This window comes from Hyaena hyaena, unplaced genomic scaffold, assembly GCF_003009895.1.
Source record: "Hyaena hyaena isolate Hyena2069 unplaced genomic scaffold, ASM300989v1 scaffold_1024, whole genome shotgun sequence".
NCBI lineage: Eukaryota > Metazoa > Chordata > Mammalia > Carnivora > Hyaenidae > Hyaena > Hyaena hyaena.
Genome location: NW_024081657.1, coordinates 526,111 through 533,520, shown reverse-complemented (window position 1 = coordinate 533,520; position 7,410 = coordinate 526,111).

Genomic DNA, 7,410 nt, shown 5'->3' with positions numbered 1-7,410 from the left:
TTTACTGCATAGAGATGACAGGAAACTTTTTCCCTTTTTCCTCTGCTGAGTTCAAAGCTGTTTTCTCCCCATTCTAATGAATTAGAGAAACTGGGCATCAATTCAAATTTTACTCTAATTCTGCTGACTGGAAATTTGATATCAAATAAAGATTCATTATAAGATAAGCCTATAACAACACAGCAGTGTGCAAGTACTGCATTTCATCATAATGGAATTCTGCCTCTATAAGCTTCCCCAACATATTAATGAATTGTAGAATAAAAATACAAGTATTTGAAATTCAGAGAGAATTTTTGTTTAAAAATTATGAGCTATGATTACACATTTAGATTGGACTGTAGACACTTATTTTAGTCATTAAATAAATAAACTGCATTACCATTCTATATAATGTACCATAAATTATTTTTTAATGCAAAACATACATTCAGTAGTCTCACATAAGAAAATTAATGCCACTAGTGTATGAAGCTGTGAAACTAGAGTTTTTTTTTTTTCAAGATAAGAATCAAGGATTATTCAGAACACCTACAGTTTGAAAGACTAAAGGGTAGCTTTTCTTGAGCTCTACACTAAACAGTATTGTACAAAATTTATAATTTTATAAGAGTTTTCAAAATTCTTGTGAGCTTTTTTTCCCCCCTCCTTAGGTATCCGAGCAGGTCTAGATCACTGACAAGTTTTGGTGGCAGACCCAGGGTCTCCCTCATACCTTGATACCTCCTCAAGAAGGGAAGGGTGTTTTAGACTTCCTATAAGCTGTGCTGAGGTGAAATGGTGAGAAATAAGGTTAAATCACAATTCTATCTTATATGATGTGGCTTAATAGGTATAGTCTTTTCTGTTTTTGTCAGGCAGAGGTTTTTCATAGGAACTTTGAAAATTTTTGCTTGTCCTGTTTCTTACAAAAATGTATAGTTCATTATTCTGAGAGATATGCCCATGGATTTTGATGTGACTGAATGAAAATAATGTACAAAATCATGATTTATTATTTCTATGTGTACCTGCAAAAAGGAGGGGCACATTAAATACAAATGAGAGGAAGCCTCAGACCTAAAAGGAAAAATTTCATCAAGGTCTTCTACACCATCTAGAAAACTATATCTTAGCCCTGACCCACGAATAATAATGTATTTATGTGCCTTAGAGTTTATAGGAATTTTAAAATCTATTATTGCATTTCATCAGTATAGCACCACTATAGAAGTAGGCATTGTAATCCATGATTTACTAATGAAAAGATTAGCTCAAGGTCTGGTATATAAGTAAACATTTCATTACTTGGATATAAGAATTCTCAGTCCAAGTTCAGTACTGTATTAAAATATTAAAAATAAAAATTCCACAATACTAACATTAACCATCTGTCCTACTGAGTGAGCCTGAGAAGGCCACTAAATGTTTAATGTTTAAAAAATGGCTTGACACAGCACAGGAAATATAGTCAATGACATTGTATGGTGACAGATGGTTAGCTATATTTATGGTGAGCACAACATAGCATATAGAGAAGTTGAATCACTATGTTGTACACCTGAAACTAATGTAACATTGTGTGTCAACTATACTCAGAAATTAAAAAAAAAAAAAAAAAAAAAAAGGCCTTCCATTGTAGGGGGATTTCAAAGGAAAACTTTTTTTTGTAGTTTCCTTCCTTCTTTCTTCATATTGAAAAAGAAAATGCCTTCAACCACTGATCTTGCAATTCCTCAGAGATTTAAAAGAATGCCATTCCTCAGAGATTTAAAAGAATGCCATTAATGTGAAAACTTGCATTTATATAAAGTTGTTTGGACAGACCGTCCTCAGAATCCTATTTCCTCTCCTTTTACTCCCTTAACATATTTCCTTTTACTAATCAGATGAGCCCTGATTGCAGAGTCTATTTTATTATTCTTATATACTTGCATTTTTTAAAGAAAACTTCTGAGAACAATATGGGGTCTTTATCTAAGAGGCTGTTCCCTCTTTGTCATAGGCTGCTCGGGCTGCTGTAACAAAATTCTATGGACTGGATCACTTAAACAGTAGCCATTTATTTTCTCACAGTTCTGGAAGCTGGGAATTCTAGATCAAGGTACCAGCTGATTTCATTCCTGAGGACACCCTTCCTATCTCGCAGATGACTACCATTTTTCTGTGTCCTCACATTGCAGGTATATATAGAGAGAGCTCTGGTCTCTCTCCTCTTTCCTATAAGGGCACTAATACCATCACAGGGACCTCATCCTTGTGACCTCATCTAAACCCAATTACCTCCCAAAGACGCCACCACCAAACATCATCACAATGGGGATTAGGACTTAACATAAATTTTGGGGAGGATGTGAACACTCAGGTTGTACCATCATTTAACCTATCTCCATGTCTGGGTCAATAAAACATATAATTTTTTTTTTTCTGCACAAAGTTTAAGTAGTGGCTTCTTGGACAATGGTCAGGGATTTCTGTCAGAGGCCGTGCCGGCTCCGACAGGTCAAGGGGTCCCTGAAGGATGGACGGTGTCGGCGAAAGAGAATGAGAGAGCCCCGAGATTCTTTCTGATCACCATGCAGGCATCTCTGTCCTGTCAGTTTTGGTGTCTTTATTTAAAGGTTCAACAACCATATGAGGTCAGAGAAAAGGAATTTCTTACAATGAGAGGTCTTTTGTGATATCAGTTGCAGAATTATCCCAGTCATGGTGAATTTACGACCAAGGAAGTAACAGGATGCTCTTAGTGAAAGACAGGATAACATATAGGTTACATTGTATATAGATAAGTTAGGAGTCATTCTGTCTGGCTCTCAGAGGATGAATGATTCTGAATTGGTTAGTTTGTGGAAACTACCAAGGGGGCTCTATATGTATCAGTCTTTGCATCTGGGTTTATGTTTTATCTATCCTCATCCCAGCTGCCAGTGTAAGGGAGGATGTCTGTGGAATGTAGGCCTTGAGGAAGGGACTGCCATACATCACCAATTAGTAAGTTATGTTTGGTACTTATCTGTACCTTAACTATAAATTAGGCTCTTCTGATATGGGACCAGGCTCAATAGTAACTCTTGTGTTCTTAACCCCCTTTATTATCTAAGTCTTGGACCTGCAAGGCCCATAGGAAGAACCTTTTGACAATGATCCACAGAGCTCTTATCTAAAATCTCTTTTGTAAAGGCAGGAATATGCTTTTCCTATGAGGTAACTGTGTTCAGAATATGGGTCTGATCTGGAATATTGTGAGGCCTGGTCAATACCAGCAGGCTCATTTCCAACATGAGCCAGTAGTAGCAGAAGGAGATACTAGTCTTCATTTCTCATGGCAGAGGCTGTGGAAACATTGCCATTTCCTTGCTGTGACTGCCATCCAGAGAGGCCAGTGCAGCTCCCGGCAGATTTCTAAGACTTAATCTCTGCCTGGTATGCATGGAGGTAGAATGTTGTTGACAATGCAGAAAAAGAACTTTTATTTACTGAGCACCTCTAGGAAGGAGAAGTGTGATAGACATGTCATATTCTTCATCTTGTTTAATCCTCACAGGAATGCTGTAAAGCATATTTTCTTATCATGGTTTTGTATTTGAAGATATCACTGTTCATAAGTTTTGAGTGGCTCTTTCAAATCATTCACCGTATAAGTAGCAGAAACCATACAAGAAATATTTTCAACAGGAAATGTCTGTTTTTATCTATTGTAAATACAGTCATAAAGTGGGCCTCAATCCAGGGGCTTCTGGCTTCCATGAGTATATAGTTTTAGGGTCACATCAATCTCTTTAAAGCAGCCATTTCTCTGTAGCAATAGGAATTTGTATAAGGTAGAATGGGGCAGAAATGGAATTGATGAGATACCAGAGAAGGCTCTCCAGAGAAGGCTGACTCTGGAATGAGATTTAAGTAAAGGTGATTCTATGTAAATAATAGAGGGACCTTTAATCCAGATGTAAAGGCCCAGAACTTTCAAGTGTGCAGTATAGCAGAACAAAGTAATACAAACAAATTTCTTATTGTGGTGGCGGTGCTGGTGCTGACAAAAGAAACATTTCATAAAATTACCAAGGTCCAGTGAGCATGCATGTATATCCTGAGAGGAGGGGAAGAAAAAAAGCAGAAGAAGACGGAGCTAAGCCTGAAGTTGCCGCCATGTATGGGTCCCGCTGGTACCTTAGTAGTGGTATCACAGGAAGAGGCAATATTCACAGGAACGGTGCTGCATACATTTTATAAATAAAATGAGCATAATATTAATATTTAAAATGATTAACTATAAAGTTACTAGGGATTTTAGAAATTTTAGAATTTAATAAATTCTCAGAATTTTATAAATTCAAGGACAAGTTTAACAGCCACACTGAAGTAGATTTTGCTTTTGTAATTTTAATACATTGAGAAAATGAAGGTTTAAACACACTAAGGTATGTTCACCGTCTGGAATGAACAAATTCTCATTTGATCATTTGACTTTACACCTCTTTTTTTTTTTAATCAAAAAAAATTATTTTCTTTAGTCTTCCATGTTTCTCTTCAGTCCTTAGAGGTGATTCTTAAACTACTGTGTATGGGATTTTTTAGTCTTTGCTTTTCTTTATTTTTAACTTCATAATATTACCACATGTATACATTATTAAAAGTATATATTATTGTTTAAAAAGTGTTACTTCTGATAAACACAGAAACTTACTTTCTGTCTCCTCCATCTAACTTTTTTTCCTACCCAAAATCCTAAGACCAAAATTCTTTTGACTCATTTTTGGAATAAGAAATGAGAGACAAGGAGATTGTCTAGAAGAAAAAGAAAAAGAAAAAGAAAAAAAGCTACTTTAATGAAAGATAAGAAGCAAAATATTTCAGAATGACATCCTTGAAGGAAAAAAATTCCTGCATTTACAATGACCTGGTCAAAAATATTCAGATGACCAACCACTCATATGTAAGTGGGATAAAGACCAAATGGTGACACTCATGATAAGGTAGGGTGAATCCGAGGAATAATGAATAGATCAAGGCCAAAATTAGAAGTCTTTTTAATTTTTTTAATGTTTATTTTTGAGAGAGACAGAGTGTGAGTGGGGGAGGGACAGAGAGAGAGAGAGAGAGAGAGAGAGAGAGAGAATCTGAAGCAGGCTCTAGGCTCTGAGCTGTCAGCACAAAACCTGAAAGGGGGCTCAAACCCATGAACCAGGAGATCATGACCTGAGCAGATGTTGAATGCTTAACCAACTGAGCTACCCAGGTGCCCTGAGAAAACTCTTTTTAAAGTTTAATCAGGAAGTAAATGTATTCAAATGTATTAACAGGTACTTTATGAACACCCTAGTCACCTGTTTTGAATTTAGAAAAAGCTCATTTTTTTTTTAGTAAAGTCGCTAGGTATTGTGGGCACATGCTGCAGTTAATTAGAGGCTATAGAATTGAGAAACATCTTTATAACATATCTAGGATCTTCTCAAAGAGATATTCCTTTTTTGAAAACAAGACATTTAATTTTTTTGTTGTTCCCTCAAAAGAGTTCTATATGGTTGTACAAATCCCACAATAAATAACAGTTTGAGGAGAGTTAAATGGGTACATAAAATCTCCAGGGTGTTTTAGATAGTCATACCAACTCACTGATGCAATTCAGTAAACTTTGTGTGGATACACACATAGTTTCCGACATAACTGAAACAGCCTAAGCACTTGGCCTCACTCAAAATGTTGGTGATATCACAGAAAATAATAATAATGATTGCACAAAATAGATTTCTATCCTGTGGAATTCTAATATTGCATAATATGTTTGTGAACTCAAACACTTTCAAAACTTCCATAAAGATTAGTGCAGTTACTTGAATTTTGCCTAACCAGAATATAATGTTGAATGATTGGAAGGGCAATATATCTACCATGTGTACAATGCTAAGAGGTGATATGAATATAGGGATAAATGAGTTATTGTCATTCAGATATCATTAAAATATAGTAAACTTTATTGTATTTTCCCATTATGCTTTATTTCTAAAATATTATTTTTGTTAAATACTCTTCCAGAAATTCTCTCAAGAAAATATGCTCACAATATCACTCTAATTTAGGAAGGTTATAAATGCTCAATAGCAGATTAAGCCCTTACAGGAAGCAGGCAGAAAGATGTTAATTTTATTTCTCTCCACTAATATTTCCCAAATATCTTACCATGGAATTTTTTACCCAGCGATTAATTTCCCAGGAAACCACTACCCAACAGAACATTTGAGGTTTGTTTCTCCAAAGTAAACCAAACTTTAGGATTACCATAGTTGTAATGAAACATATTATTTTCATGGACACTACTAATGTCAACAACATCTATTCTGCCATTATAAAAAGACTCCCACTTTTGCCTGGAAGCTTGAATACTCATCAGCAAGCACACTTCTCAGGGTCCCATGCAACATTGTATGGCCACATGACTAAATCTGGGTCACATAAGTAAGGTTGGGCCAAGGATATTTGTAGAAAAGTAATGAATAGTTTTATATGTTTAAAGACATACTTTTTGTAGGTTTTCTCTTTTACTGTTTGTGATGTGGTGCCACGATGTGGTACCTTAGGTCCAGAGAGGATGATGAAATTGTCTAGCTAGACTGAGTCCATCAATAATTTTGTGGAAGAGCTTGCTTTGATGAGGTGTTAGAGAAGAGAGAGGTAAACATCAATGTTATATGAGCCATTATATATTGTATTTAAAAAGATGAGTAAGGGTGTCTGGGTGACTCAATGAGTTAAGCATCCGACTCTGTACTGGCAGCCAACTTCAAATATTTCAAATTCCAGTAAAACAATCTGTGACCAATGGAGTGGCAATCTCTAGTGTACTGGATCTTCCTAGATTCCTAATTGGTTACTAATGCTACACAAAGTCTCATTAAGTAGTAGTCTACAAGAGAGGGGCAGTAACATTATAAATAGGAGCTTTTTATCATCATGTTCATAGCATCTTTGCAATCACTTTGAATCACCAACTCCTCTTTTTTATATTTCTATTCTACCTAGTGTAAATGTTGTATCATTTCAAGGAAAATAGTAACTAAATTTTCCTCATACAAAGTTTAGCTAGGTTTTCTATTACACTTAGGGTAAGTCCTACTCAGTAGAGAGTAGGCTTCTCTGAAAAACTATATATACTTGTTTTGGGGATTAAACAAGGTAATCACATGCAGCATTTACGGAATGTTAAACTAAACGTTCCTGTGTATATGAGTTAACACTATCGTCATTATCATCATCATCATCATCACTTATAACTAACTTTGAGACCATGGTCCTCACTTTTAGTCTTGTGCAAGATTTTGTTACATATTTTTAAGCTTTTCTGCAACTTTCCTCTGCTGTCTTGCTATGTAACTTTTTTAGGCACAAGACAAATTTTGTTTTCTATAAACACTGAACCAATGAGTTTTTTTCCTT